Source organism: Lactuca serriola, chromosome 6 (genome assembly GCF_051521515.1).
Source record: "Lactuca serriola cultivar US96UC23 chromosome 6, Lser_US96UC23_V15, whole genome shotgun sequence".
In the NCBI taxonomy this organism is placed as follows: domain Eukaryota; kingdom Viridiplantae; phylum Streptophyta; class Magnoliopsida; order Asterales; family Asteraceae; genus Lactuca; species Lactuca serriola.
Window position 1 is genome coordinate 190,027,612 of NC_136413.1, and position 16,417 is coordinate 190,044,028.

The following is a 16,417-nucleotide window of genomic DNA, read 5'->3' on the forward strand; positions in this document are numbered from 1 at the left end:
TGCCTCCGATCGCAATTAACAAAAAATAAATAAATAATAAATTTCAATTCAAGAAATTGGATTCGATTAAACAGTATAGCCTCCAATGTTTTTTTGGAATTGCATACGGTAAGTACTTCCAGGTAATTTTTTATGAAACATATTTGATATCATTTTTTTGAAGTGTTTATGATTTTTAATATTCGACATTATTGTTTATAGTGTTCTCCATTAGCTGCTGATTTGTATTTGTGCCGGGATTTTATTATTGACATTATTGTTTATAGAGCTAGACATTACGGTTGGTTAACGATTTTTCTGAAAAGGTAAAATATCCAATGTATTTAATTTTTTTTTTTTTAGTTTTTCATTGTTGGTTGTTAATATGTTTTTACGTATAATGTTTCAATATGCATCGTTGTCTATTTCAGGCCATAATGAGTGAAGTCGAAGCAACTAATCAAGCTATAGAACCATATATAATTAAAGATATTGACACAAATGATTGTGTGGAAACAACATATGAATGTGAAAAAATAAACAGTATCGGTATGAACATTGAATTTGACGAAGATGATGTTAATGATGAAAGGATATTGGGAAATGTTTTTGATACTCCCGATGATGTCTATATATTTTAAAATAATTATTCATTTTTGTATGGTTTTGGTATACGTAGAGATGACACAATTAAAAATCCTAAAACAAATGAGCCTTTTCGGAAGATATATGTATGCAACAAAGAAAAAAAAATCGATGGCCAAAAATGATTCAAGTGAAAATGAGAAAAAACTCATAGAGATGTTAGAACCGGATGTCAAGCAAAGCTTCAAATAACAAGACAGGAAGATGGGAAATGGTTGGTGGACTCGTTTAATGACACACACAATCACGACTTGACCATGGCATCTACGGGAGTGACGAAGCATCAATCTCATAACAATTTCCACCGTCAAATAGAAGGTAAATCTCTAATGGTTTAATTTGGTCAAGCAAGGTTGAAACCTTCTCAGATTGAAAATGTTGTTAATACAATGAAAACCTCAATTGTAGCTGATGTAACTTCAAAGTAATGTGTTGATGTCTTATCTGAGCATCGAAAACAACATAGAGGAAAGGAGTTTTGTGGACTTATAAAACATTTTCAAGATAAAACATTAGTTGACAGTGACCAATATTTTGTTGTGGATTTATCTGATGATGGGTATCCAAGAAATATCTTTTGGGCTGATGGTGGATCAAGAGATGTCTATACAAAATTCATAGATGTTGTTGTGTTTGATGTCACTTATATGACTAACAAATTTAAGATGCCTTTTGTTCCCTTTACTGGGGTTTATCATCATGGGCAGTTTATACTTTTTGGTGGAGCATTGCTTGGAAACGAAAAGGAAGAGACATTTGAATGGTTATTTGAACATTTCTTCAAATGTATGTTTGGCAAGTATCCATGTAACGCTCTAAAAATTTCAACCAATTTAAACTTTTCAAAAACAACCCACATTCATTAAGTTATTACAAAAAGGTTTTCAATACTTTATATTATCAGAGAATTCCCCAGAACAATATCATAAAACATAAACATGAGGAGCGGTACGATCACGCATTTGCCTTGCCACGGTCTCCTGAAGAACCTGAAATATTAAACCACAACTGTAAGCCCGAAAGCTTAGTGAGATACCCCTAAAATACCAACCACATATACCCTACACATAGCATATCATAACATAACAGAACATAGAACAGCCATGCACTTCGGGTCTACTGTGTGACTGGTCCGCCGCACCGGCCTACAGTCCACCCGGTCCACTCTCCGAGTCTAGCCATATACATCGAGTCTATAGTGTGATTGGTCCACCCGCACCAGGCCTTCAATCCACCTGGTCCACTCTCTGAGTCTACAGTATGACTGCTCCGCCCGCACCGGGCCTTCAGTCGGCCTGGTCCACTCTCCGAGCCTCGGCACGTCTTGTCCGCCCTCTCGGGGCCTTCAGCCTATCCGGACCACTCGTTGGGCCTTCGGGACAACCAGTCCGCCCTGGGTATGTTGGCCTACAGCAAAAAGCAGGACCCGCCTCAACCCAACCCCAGTCCAACAACCATGTGCACATAAACATACAACCATATATCAATTCACAACTAATCAAACCGATCTTAGCAGATCACATACATAGTATATCCCTACAAGGATTCCGACCTAACCAGTCACTAGCATAGCATCATCCTATAAACCAGGATACCGACCCTAACCAGGTCTCTAACATATACCATCCTAACTACCAGGATGCAAACATAACAAAGCAATAACATAACAACAACTACCCGGATTTCCATCCGATAAAGTGTCGGCCTTGGTGCCTTAGACCCTGTTGATATAGTGAGGATAACTCACCTCGCAACTACTGACTGAAAAGATAAGATCACGCTGCTCCAACCTCCGACACGAACTCCACCACTAATCAATACCAAAAGACTGAACTCAATAAATACCAATAATTACCAAAATACCCCTAGAAGTCAACTGATCAACTCTTGGTCAAAGTCAAATTCCTCAGTCAAAGTGAACCCTCCTAGCTGACTCTACTCGCCGAGTCAACCCGCTGACTCGTCGAGTCCCTATACTTAGAAACTCCCAATCCACGACTCAACTCGCCGAGTTCAACAAACTCTGAGTCACTTCCTGCTTAACTCACCGAGTCGTCCCTCGACTCATCGATTCACAGCTCAACCAAAAAGGTTAGGACTTCACGACCAGACTCGCCGAGTCCAAGAACAGACTCGCCGAGTCCAAGGCAATCTTCAACAGACTCGCCGAGTTGCTCTTCCAACTCGTCGAGTTCCTGCCTATCTTCATCCAACTCGTCGAGTTCACCCATGTGACTCGCCGAGTACCTCAAGTTCTTAATCCATACAATGGCTTTCTAAGCCATGCATGGGGCTCCAAACCATATATCCACTCCCTTACAACCCATCCATCACGTAAAGTGGCAAACTTTACGTGAATCCAAAGAGATCTAAGCATAATACACTCTTGGGCTAAGGTTTGGGACAAAAGAACTTCACCAACAACTCTTGGGCATAGACTTTATGGCTTCTTTGATCATTAACAGCCTAGATCTGAGGTAGCAACCTCAGATCTTACACCAAACTCGAGATGGACCTCATTTATGCCTCAAAAACCCCACAATTGATAGATCTAGATGCACAAAAGCTCAAACAACAGATTATTACCTCAAATGAAAGCTCCAACTGAAGAGTAAGCTAAATCTCTACAAAGCCCCTTGCTCCAATCTTCTTTCTCTTCAATTTCCTTCCAAGATTCCCTCCTCAAAGGCTCTAATCTCTCACAAAGGAAAGCTCACACGAATCTAGGGCTTCTGGAACTCAAAGGGAAGGTATAGAGGCTGGGGAGAGGGTATCATGTTCTTTATATATGGCTCAACCCCCGGGATTAGGGTTTTCTCCATACAACACTAACTCGCCGAGTCCACCCATGCGACTCGCCGAGTTGGTCACTTAACACGTGACCTGAAACGCGACTCGACTCGCTGAGTCTATCCATCGACTCGCCGAGTCGACCTTCTTATTTACCCTTTTATCCCTTCAACTATACTTCTGAATTTCTGGGATGTTACAATTCTCCCCCACTTAAATTAGGCTTCGTCCTCGAAGCCTACTGCAACACATCCCAGATGAATACTCCCACAATACAACTCTTGGCCTCAACCGACCCATGTTCCTCCAAACACTACTATCAAACCCTTATAAAGTCCGACTCTTTCATTCCATGCTGACAGGATGACACATCCTTCAGTTTCTGAGCATCTCCCATGATCTCTCCTCTGCAATCACATACACATGTTGCACCCGCTCTAACATCCTCGGCTAGAAAAACCCGACACACTAACGATACCTCCAAACGTCCCCCAGGATGAATTAACACTACATACATAACTTCCTGATCACAACCATACTGGAAAATCCAAGGCTCCATCCTTGCATCCCCTCCGAACTCTTCTGGTTCTACACTACCAAAAATCCTTCCGCAACCTCAACAAACACCCAACCCAGATGTGTTCCCATACCACTGGTACCATCCCAGTACTTACTACCAATAGCTGAAGTACTGCTGATAATCCACTTACTCCACTTCCTCCTCTTATGGAGTACTCACGCTCCTTTCGGAGCTACATGTCTTTCCTTTCCAGGAAATCCCTCAACAACCCTTACTGCACCTGCACGCGCCACTGAGCTAAACTTCACTCTACGTTATCCATGTAGAGCAACTGCTATTCTTGAACTTCCATAAACTCTGAATCTGCTTGCAAGGATTCTCAGGTCCATGCACTGCCTTCCACTAACATGATTAATACTTGGGGACAGACCATATCAATCATCATCCTATGGTGACACCTTTTCTCACTCTCCTCGAACCGATCCACAAACACATACAGCTAATCAACCTCAAATACTTGTCGATCCTCCGGAGAATTTTCCAATTCTCCCCACTTAGAGAACTGACTACCAACCACCGGTGACCCAACCGGCATCACTTAAACATTCTTACTCAACAACTTCTCTTATACTTGCACTGATTCTAAACGAGCAACCTCCACAAAACCATGTTCCGGCATCGCACAACTCGAACTCTAAGGGAGTTTGACTCCCCGCTGAACACTTCTCAAAACACAATTGATATACTCGACAACTTAACCATACCACCAAATGCTGACCATCAATTCCTTGGATGCTAACTAATTCCAATCCCCTAACTACCGACCCCTCAATAATACCATAAACCCGAAAGACCGTACGAATACCATACCATGAATTATGCAAATGAGACTAGCAGATATAATACTCCATAACAACCATAAGATAACAAGATATCAAGAAGGAAACATACCCACAGCTAAATCCGGCTCTGCCCTGACCTGCTCTGTCATAAGCTGAAAAGCACGCCCCTGAGCCCTCGGGGGCTCTGCTCCACTCTGACCTCCACCCGTGATCTTCAAAGTGGTCTGTGCTGGAGCCTGCACCGGTCCTGCAACAAGTTGTGGACAGTTGGCCCTCAGGTGACCAACCTGATGGCACTGGTAACAAATCCTCATATCATGAACTAGGGCTGACTGATGGAAATCCCTCGCATAATGCCCCTCTCTCCCGCACTTGCGACATGTACCCCCGGACCTACAAACTCCGGTGTGACCCTTCCCGCACTTCCCACAAGTGCGGCTGCTCTAATCTCCCAAACTAGAATCAACGGTCTTGGACAGTTTCGGCGTCGGCTGCGACTGCACCGGGACCTGCCTCTGCTCTCTCAACTGAAGCTCAATCTCCAACTCACGCCGCCGAGCAGCCTCCTGCAACTCCAGCAAGGTCTCGCACCTCTGCATAGACACAAACTGCCTGATATCCCTCTTGAGCATACTCAGATATCAGGACATCTGAGCCTGCTCCGAAGCAAACTCTGGGCAAAACATCGCCCTCTCAGTGAACATCCTGGTGATCTCCGTCACCGACTCTGAATCCTACTTCAGCTCTAGGAACTCCTGAGCTAACCTCTCTTTCTCTCAACTCGTGGAACATAATGGGTGCTGAACATCTCCCGAAACTGATCCCAAGAAACCGCAGCTCGCTGCGCATCCGAATATGACCCCGTAGTCAACCTCCACCAATCCTTCGCCCCGAGCCTCAACAGGTTTAGAGCACACCTCACCCTCTGATCACCAAGGCATGAACATGTGAAGAAACACCCCTCCACATCTAACAACCATCGCATAGCAACAATCGGATCCTGAACTCCATCAAAAGTAGGGGGCTTCGTATTATCAAAATCCCGATACTGAAAACCTCTACAAGCTCCTCCCCCTGCTGCCGCTACAGCCATTGTAGCCGCCACGGCAACCATCTCTCTGAGAGCTGCATAACGCTCATCAAAATACTCGACCATGGCGGTCTTGATCAACCCAAGCAGTTCCGGCAACTTGGCTCGGAACATAGCAGCAACCTCATCATGCAGGATCTCACGAATCCTAGCATCCAACTCGTTTGTGCTCATCTGACCGATAACCTCGTGTGGTGCTGATCCACCCTGACCGCCCCCTCCTGCTCCCAATCCTGACCCGAATCCGCTCCCAGCATGCCTCATAACCACCATACTGAAATTCAAAGCCAGAAAATCATATGCTTCCCCAATAGCCTGGGAACCAACTCCCAATCCGACCCTAGGGGTTGTGACTTCCTTGATACGCGTATGGGTCCTGTGCTTTCAGTAGTACGGGCCCATACTACCTTCCGCACCTACCCATATTTATATTAAGTATCACCACAACACCCTAGTGAAGAACATGCATAACAAGCACTCAACCCTCACTCTTAGAGGAACACTGGAAATCTCATACAGAAAGAAACCCTAGGCTAGCATGCATCACAATCAGGCAACTCTATCATGCACTTCCTGAAGATCCCTAGCCTAACACTAGCATGCTGTTTTAACATATCACATAATTAAATAACTTGTATGGTATTTTGGGGATACTTATTGGCTCCGGCTGATCGTACCTCCGTGTCCTCCTTTACTCATTTTTGAAAACCATTTTAAATTCTCTTTTGAAAACTCTCCTTGATTTGAGACTGGATTCACACGAATGTTCCTCCAAATCACTCAAACTAAGGCTCTGATACCAACTTGTAAAGCTCTAAAAATTTCAACCAATTTAAACTTTTCAAAAACAACCCACATTCATTAAGTTATTACAAAAAGGTTTTCAATACTTCTATTATCAGAGAATTCCCCATAACCATATCATAAAACATAAACATGAGGAGCGGTACGATCACGCCTTTGCCTTGCCACGGTCTCCTGAAGAACCTGAAACATTAAACCACAACTGTAAGCCCGAAAGCTTAGTGAGATACACCCAAAATACCAACCACATATACCATACACATAACATATCATAACATAATAGAACACAGAATAGCCATGCACTTCGGGTCTACTGTGTGACTGGTCCGCCGCACCGGCCTACAATCCACCTGGTCCACCCTCCGAGTGTAGCCATATACATCGAGTCTATAGTGTGATTGGTCCGCCCGCACTGGGCCTTCAATCCACCTGGTCCACTCTCTGAGTCTACAGTATGACTGGTCCGCCCGCACCGGGCCTTCAGTCGGCCTGGTCCACTCTCCGAGCCTCGTCACGTCTTGTCCGCCCTCTTGGGGCCTTCAGCCTATCCGGACCACTCGTTGGGCCTTCGGGACAACCGGTTCGCCCTGGGTATGTTGTCCTACAGCAAAAAGCAGGACCCGCCTCAACCCAACCCCAGTCCAACAACCATGTGCTCATAAACATACAATCATATATCAATTCACAACTAATCAAACCGATCTTAGCAGATCACATACATAGTACATCCCTACCAGGATTCCGACCTAACAGGTTACTAGCATAGCATCATCCTATAAACTAGGATACCAACCCTAGCAGGTCTCTAACATATACCATCCTACCTACCAGGATGCAAACATAACAAAGCAATAACATAACAACAACAACCCGGATTTCCATCTGGTAAAGGGTCGGCCTTGGTGCCTTAGACCCTGTTGATATAGTGAGGATAACTCACCTCGCAACTACTGACTGAAAAGATAAGATCACGCTGCTCCAACCTCCGACACGAACTCCACCACTGATCAATACCAAAAGACTGAACTCAATAAATACCAATAATTACCAAAATACCCCTGGAAGTCAACTAATCAACTCTTGGTCAAAATCAAGGTCCTCAGTCAAAGTCAACCCTCCTGAATGACTCTACTCGCCGAGTCAACCCGCTGACTCGTCAAGTCCCTATACTCAGAAACTCCCAATCCACGACTCAACTCGCCGAGTCGCCCTAAGACTCGCTGAGTTCAACAAACTCTAAGTCACTTCCTACTTAACTCACCGAGTCATCCCTCGACTCACTAATTCACAGCTCAACCAAAAAGGTTAGAACTTCACGACCAGACTCTCCGAGTCCAAGAATAGACTCGCCGAGTCCAAGGCAATCTTCAACAGAGTCGTCGAGTTGTTCTTCCAACTCGTCGAGTTCCTGCCTATCTTCATCCAACTCGCCGAGTTCACCCATGTGACTCCCCGAGTACCTCAAGTTCTTAATCCATACAGTGGCTTTCTAAGCCATGCAGGGGCTCCAAACCATAGATCCACTCCCCTACAACCCATCCATCACGTAAAGTGGCAAACTTTATGTGAATCCAAAGAGATCTAAGCATAATACACTCTTGGGCTAAGGTTTGGGACAAGAGAACTTCACCAACAACTCTTGGGCATAGACTTTATGGCTTCTTTGATCATTAACAGCCTAGATCTGAGGTAGCAACCTCACATCTTACACCAAACTCGAGATGGACCTCATTTATGCCTCAAAAACCCCATAATTGATAGATCTAGATGCACAAAAGCTCAAACAACAGATTATTACCTCAAATGAAAGCTCCAACTGAAGAGTAAGCTAAATCTCTTCAAAGCCCCTTGCTCCAATCTTCTGGCTTTTCAATTTCCCTCTAAGATTCCCTCCTCAAAGGCTCTAATCTCTCACAAAGGAAAGCTCACACGAATCTAGGGCTTCTAGAACTCAAAGGGAAGGTAAAGAGGCTAGGGAGAGGGTATCATGTTCTTTATATAGGTCTCAACCCTCGGGATTAGGGTTTTCTCCGTATAGCACTAACTCGCCAAGTCCACCCATGCGACTCGCTGAGTTGGTCACTTAACATGTGACCCGAAACGCGACTCGACTCGCCGAGTCTATCCATCGACTCGCCGAGTCGACCTTCTTATTTACCCTTTTAGCCCTTCAACTATACTTCTGAATTTCCGGGATGTTACAATCTGAATGCAGTTATTACCAATCAAGACAAAGCTATGGGAAATGCAATAAAAAAAGTGTTTCCAATGACTCGACATCACTTTTGTTCATGGCATATCAGGAAGCATGGAACTGAGCACCTTCGATGGTATGTTTCCTGTTACAGTGATTTTCAAGAAACGCACAGATTATAAGTAAATAGTGACACTATTGAACAATTTGAAGCAACATAGGAAGATATGTGTATTAAGTATGAGGCGGAAATCAATTGTTGGATTAGTGACATGTATAACGAGCGTATACATTGGGTTAAACCCTTCTTTAAGGATATATTTTTTGCTGGTATGACCACAACCGGACGAAGTGAGAGTATCCATTCATTTTTTTATGGATTTGTTAACTCGAGGAACATGTTGAATGAATTTGTTGTACAATATAACAAAGCAGTTGAGTCGCGAAGGGCTGGCAAAGAAGATGAAGACTTCAAGACTATGGACTCAATGCTGGTTCTTTCTTCAATGCATCCAATCGAAGAAAAAGTAGGTTAATGTTATACTAGAAAGATGTTTGAGACTTTCAAAAAAGAATGAACCAAAGCTCTTACCAATTTGACTCACGAGACTCTAACAAAAACTACAGAAGAAAGCACATATATAGTTGGGCAATTGGACGTTAATAAAAAAATATTGGCGTATTGTTACCTTTCGTTCTTTAAATCAAGTCAGCGTCACATGTTTTTGTTCTATGTATGAGACAAATGGGATTTTATTCAAGCATAGCTTATATGTGATGAAGAAGAAGCATGTTCAAGAACTGCTGAGTCACTATATTTTACCGCGATGGACCCTTGATGCTAGGTACAAACTGGGTAGTGTTAGTATCGGACTTGAGAAAATAAATAATAAAAATGGAGTTAGTACCTACACATTATTTTTTGTATGTTCAAATTTTACTAAGCTAATTGGACAAGCAAGGGACTCCCCTACGGAGATACAAAAACTCAATACGATATTGATAATTCTTTTAGATGATCAAGCAAATCGAAAGAAATATATGTCTTTGGAGAATGCGTCTCAAAGTTCTTGTATGAGAGTTTTGAAAGTAGATATGATGCAACAATTATCTATCCGTGATCCGCTTTGTCCAACTACTACAAAAGGGCGTCCTAAACTTGCAAGTAGAATTAAGTCTTCTTTAGAAGCCCCCAAAAAACAAACATGCTCTTATAGCCAAGGATTGGGTCATTATGCTACTATTTGTTCAAAAATAAAGGTAATTATAATAATAGCTTAATTTTCATGATTGAGAACTCTAATAATTATATTAACAATTTTTTATTTTTTATTTCATGTATCAGGCGAATGAATCGTTGCAAAATACTTACTGATAAGATGTGTTGTTTCTGTGAGCAAAAGAAAAAATACATGCTTCATGGCATTTTTTTTGTTAACTGCACCTTTTTTTCATGTTATACACACAACCAATGTATGAATAATCTAGAATTTATTGATTCTTCTTAACAATTTTAATGTCTTCGAATGAAATTTGTTGACTGTTTATGATTTGTGTGATTATAATCGAAATTTGGTTGCCACTATGTGTAACATCCATAAAATTCATGAAAAATTTTAGCTTTTAAAACCAAAAAAAATCATCATGTGTTTACAAAATTAGTTTTCAAAACATGTTTAATATCAGAGTTTCCCAAAATCATAAAAAAAACACGAGGAGGTGCACGATCACGCCTTTACCTTCCCGCGATCATCTGAGGTACATGAAACATAACCCAAAACTGCCAGCCCAAAACTTAGTGAGTTCCCCCAAAATACCAACACATCACATAAATATAATAATAACAGCAAACAACATACATACAGAGCCTTCAGTCTGACTGGAACGCCCCACTGGCCTACAGTCTACCAGGTACTCTCACTGAACCTTCAACATGACTGGTACGACACACCGTGCCTTCAGCCTATCTAGACCGTTTTCCGGGCCTTCGGCCTATCCGGTCCGCCCTAGGTCTGTTGGCCTTCAGCTCAAAGCAGGAATGCCTCAACCCAACCACACATACACCGTGTCGACACATACATATATATAACAGACAAGCTTACTAATAATCAGCCAATAACAAACAGATAGATCTTACAAATCACTAAGCATAGCATCATCCTATCTACTATGATATAGATCTAATAGATCACTATAATACTCAGTCATACGATAAACCAGGATAACAATCCAAAGGGTCGGCTTTGGTGCCTTCAACCGGTAAGTATAGTGAGAAAAACTCACCTCACACTGCTCAATCAAACTGAAAGTCTCCGACTATGGCCCACTAAATCCCCGCCCTATCACACACAAAATAATCATCAAATTAATAGTTGGATTCCAATTTTTAGCTATTAGCTCATAAGTTAGGGTAAAAGGTCACTCTATCCTTTTCCTAGTATGTGCCAAGGCCCAATCCATATCCAAATAATCACTCAAGGCCCATATTTGGCCCAATTTTCCAAATTGGGCCCAAACTCCTACTTGGGCCTTATCCTAAGGCCCACCCTTCCACTTAGCCCAAAACACTTGTACTCAAATGGCCCAATAAGGGCCTAAGCATATAGGCCCAAAAGATGGCCCAAACTTGAAGCCCAAAACCGATAAGCCTAACAGACTGAGTACGCGGGGTGTACTCAGCTGTACGTTAAGTGTACTCGCATTGAGGCTTGTATGCTGCACATACTGGCTTATACGTCCAACGTACTCCTCCTATTCAGTCACTCTTCGCATTAAGCCCTCAATCCATAAAGATAAAGCTCCAAAACATAGATCTGACTCCCTTAAGCTGGAATAACACGTAAAGTTGCTAACTTTACATATATGCATGGCTAAATGAAGCTCTTAAGCTTAAAAATGACTTAATAAATGGCTTAATGCATGCATGAGAACCAATAACACTTAAAGTTGGCACATTTATGCTTAGGAAGCCTCTAACAAGCTCGGATCTAGAGAAACAATCCCTTCCGGTGGCGGAGCTAGTAGGGGGCATGCAGGTGCTCGCCCCCCCCCCCCCCAACTTGTCTACCTGTAAAATATTCTTATATGTATATTATTCAAATCAAGCATTGCATATTCTTTGACTGTTAAATAATTTATAATTCTTTCAAACTAAACACATATGTAGACATATCAATAATCTCTATATCCTTAACTCTATTTTTAATTACAAATATCTATATATTTTAAAAAAGAAAATGATTTGAGAGAGATAAGAATGCAAATCGGAAGTTCTAACAAACTTCCAAATTTTTGGAAAGTTTTAATATACTTTCAAAATTTAAAAAAAAACACCCAATCCTTATTCCTCAAATAAAAAGAAGTTTAAAATCTTTGAAAAAATAATTTAAACCACATTCATAGGGATATTGTGTGCCTCTTCAAGCTCTCTGCCCCTCCCGTCTCCGATCTTACCTTCTTCTCCACCTATTGACATTCGCTAAAGTGCATTAATGGCTGTTATAACTCTGTGTCTCCACTTATCAAACACAATGTCAACTAAAACTGGTCGTTGGTCGCCTCTATGGCTTTCCCTCTTAGATCTCGCTCAATGATGTGGATTCGTTGTATTGTATGTCTCTATCTCGTATTTTTCTCTTCAAGGTTTCTATACCTATGCATAACTAGGAGATAGAGTAATAGAGTAATTGAGTTTTGACTTGATAAAGTAATGAGTAAAGATAAGGCAACCGACCCACCCAATCAGTACCTATCATTACCCCTTCTTAACTTTTTTAATTGGACATATTTATCTCATAAATTTACTGTAAGTTATCGATTTTTTTTTCATGTTAATAACTTCATGTGTTAGTTTCCTATGATTCTTGCTTATTTTTATTTTTAGGTAAAGGAAAAACACATTTGATGCTTTGTTTATATATATATATATATATATATATATATATATATATATATATATATATATATATATATATAAGCCCCTTCCATTCAAAATTTCTGGCTCCGCCCCTGATCCCTTCAAAAGTTCTAATCCATCAATCAACTCAAAAAAGGACCAAAAGTGTGACAAATCAACCCATAAAGAGATCTAAGCATTAACAAGTCAATATTTGAACTTGATACCTTTAGAAGCTTGCAAAATGATGAATGATCATGGATCTCAAGTTTCCCCACCAAACTATGAACTTCCACCTTCTTCTAGTTTCTTCAAGAATGAGCAAAACAACACCAAGTTCTCTTAAAAAGCTCAAAAATACAATAATGGAGGCTAAGGGACGCTTTAGGGTTTTCTGGAGGTTTAGGGACAAATAGAGAGGCCAACCCTAAGTGTTAAGGTTTTATATTGGGTGCAACACCATAAATTGGGGTTTCTAGAAACTGCACGTATGCCCAGCGTACATAAGCGTATGCCCTATGTATGCACCCGCAGTCCCGATCCATCTCGCATTAGTACGCTAAGCATACCAGGTGGTACGCCCCACATACTGGCTTCTAAGCTAGTACGCTAGGCATACCAAGTAGTACGCCTAGCGTATTACTCCAAGGGCTAATTTGCAACTTTTAATTAATGAAGGGCAAAAGTGAAACGTACCAAGATCTGGGTATCGCACTATATGTTTCAAACGAAAGTATGAGGGTATTTTACAAAGAAAAACAAACGAAAATCCAATGATATTTTGTGAAAAAACAAAATTATGAGAGTATTTTATGAAAAAAACAGAAGTACGATGATATTTTGTGAAAAACCAAAATTATGAGAGTGTTTTGTGAAAAAAAATGGTAATAAAATGATATTTTGTGAAAAAACGAAAATATGAGGGTATTTTGTGAAAAAAAACGGAAGTACGATGGTAATTTTTGAAAAAATGAAATTATGAGAGTATTTTGTGAAAAAAAAAACGGAAGTGCGATGGTATTTTGTGAAAAAACAAAATTATGAGGACATTTTGTGAAAAAAAACGGAAGTACGATGGTATTTTGTGAAATAACGAAATTATGAGGGTATTTTGTGAAAAAATCAAAATTATGAGGGTATTTTGTGAAAAAATTGAAAGTACAATGGTATTTTGTGAAAAAAAATGAAAGTATAATGCTATTTTGGGTTAGAAATGAAAACTTTCTGCAATTTTGGGTTAAAAATGAAAGTAGGCTGTCATTTTGGGTTCAAAACAAAACTTTTTACAATTTTGGGTTAAAAATGAAAGTAGGTTGTCATTTTTGGGTTCAAAATGAAACTTTTCTGCAATTTTGGGTTAAAATGAAATATGGGTTCAAAACGAAACATTTCTACAATTCTAGGTTAAGAATGAAAGTAGGCAGTCATTTTGGTTAGTGTTGTATTAATCTACACATAAGTATGATGATTTAACCTTGTTGGGCGATTTTGCCCTTGTCTCAAAGATGGTAATCCTCAAGAACTTAAGGATACAAAATTTCAAGTCACATAAACAATATGACCAAAAGCGAAGAATCTCAATTGCTAATTTTCATTAAAAATGATAAGTACATTGCTATTTCAGATAAAAATGAAAAGTGGGTTGCTATTTTAGCTTACTCCAAAAAAATAATACTTTTGTTCTATACATTTTTTGTCAACATATATATGTGATCCATTCACTATACAACAACCCAAAATTTTTCTAGAGTTGCTAAAATTCTTCCAATTCTTCAAGTATTCCCACAAATTCTCCAACAAAGAATGTCAATAGCACCTGGTTGAGCTATCCGACATCAAAAGTATACCATGTTCCTCCATTATTTTACCCAACTTTAATGTTGTAACCATAGTTTGACCATAATACCCTTACACTTCAAAATAAAAGTTATTGATGTGGATGAGCCATTTAAAAATCATGAATTGATCAAAATATCATATATATTGTTTTTAAGATTTATTAATTAAATAGAAAAAATGATTTCTACAGTTGAAAGTTGAAACTCATCACATGTTTATTACCTACTTGCACAAATACCAAAGTGTGGATACATGTTCTTTAAGCTTATGAACATCAGGTTCCTATTGTTTCCTATAAGCCTCAACAAAAGGGAAGAAATTAGGAACAATCTTTAATTTTATTATGATCATATCATAATATAAAAAGGTTAGTTATGTACCTTGTAGTTATTACAACAATCATGAAATCTCAACATTATATCACTTGCACAACTTTCTCTAAAAATGAAAAAGCTCGATGCTTTCTTACTCCAAGTTCTCATCTCCCACTAAACATGCTTATTCCAAATGAAACAGCACTAGTTGAAGCTCTGGGAATCTAAATCGTATATACAAAATAGATATAAAAGTATTATAACTTATAAGATATGGTAAAAATAAAACCATATTCAAGCTATAGGTTAAGGAAGGCAAACCTGGGATGCTCTAATCTAATATACATCATGGTGATATTCATCACTAAAAAGTTCTTGAATCTGTTCCCTGATTATGATTCCAAGATTATACGTTTCTTCTTCTCCTTGACTTATAAGTTATCCACCTTTGGTTTTCCCCTTCCATGGAGACTTCCATTCCCAGACCCAAGAAGGAAGTTTTTCCAAAGATGCCCCTCTTTCTTGTGCATCTTTCAAAAGAGATTTCAATTGATTTGACAAATTTTCCAACTCTTTCATCCTTTTCTTGGTGGGTGCTCGCGTCCCATGCCTTGCCTGTAAAAGAATTCACACAATGTTTGTAAAGTGTAAGCAGATACGGATACAAAATTTTGAAAATGTTTTGTTTAATTCACAAAAATAGCACTTCCAACTGGTGCACCAAGCCCTTTCGACAAACATACTGAAACATAATCAACAACTTATACTAGCCTATGAACAGGGACACCAAGAGCTTGAAAAAAAATATTTTGCTTGAACTAGAAACGAAATAACCTGAAACTGAGAAAAAGTGAAGTATGTCATTGCTTAGCAGCTTTGGTACGAAGAACTACGACATACTAGAGGTTGGGGATTGCCTGCCGCGTGTCGTTGGGCCTGTCTGAATATGCATCGTCAACGTAGTATGACTGACATAGTAGAAAGCAAACAAGAAATGTATTCGAGTGTATACGACTAGGTCTGCACTGCACAGTGTGTGAATGTTAACCGGAAGAGACAAGATATTTTTGGGTTCGACAAACGATGATATCAATGAATTTAATACATTGTTTTTTTTAAGTAAACAAATATCAAAACGACATAGTTTTGTCGTTAAGTGTATGTAACCTTATATACCTTAAGGGTATATTCACTATTCTCATATATATATATATATATATATATATATATATATATATATATATATATATATATATATATATATATATATATATATAAGCGTTCAATCGATAACATTTCTTATTGCAAGAACATTTGAGAATAAATTTTTGACCACACAATTCTTTTAATTAAAAATATAAAGTAATATTCATATAAATCAAAAAATGGTTACAAACAAATAAAATACCCACTAACCAGCATCACTCACTACCCAACCAACACCACCCACAACCACTACCTACCACCCACCACCAACAACCATCACCACCCTCTAACAACCACCA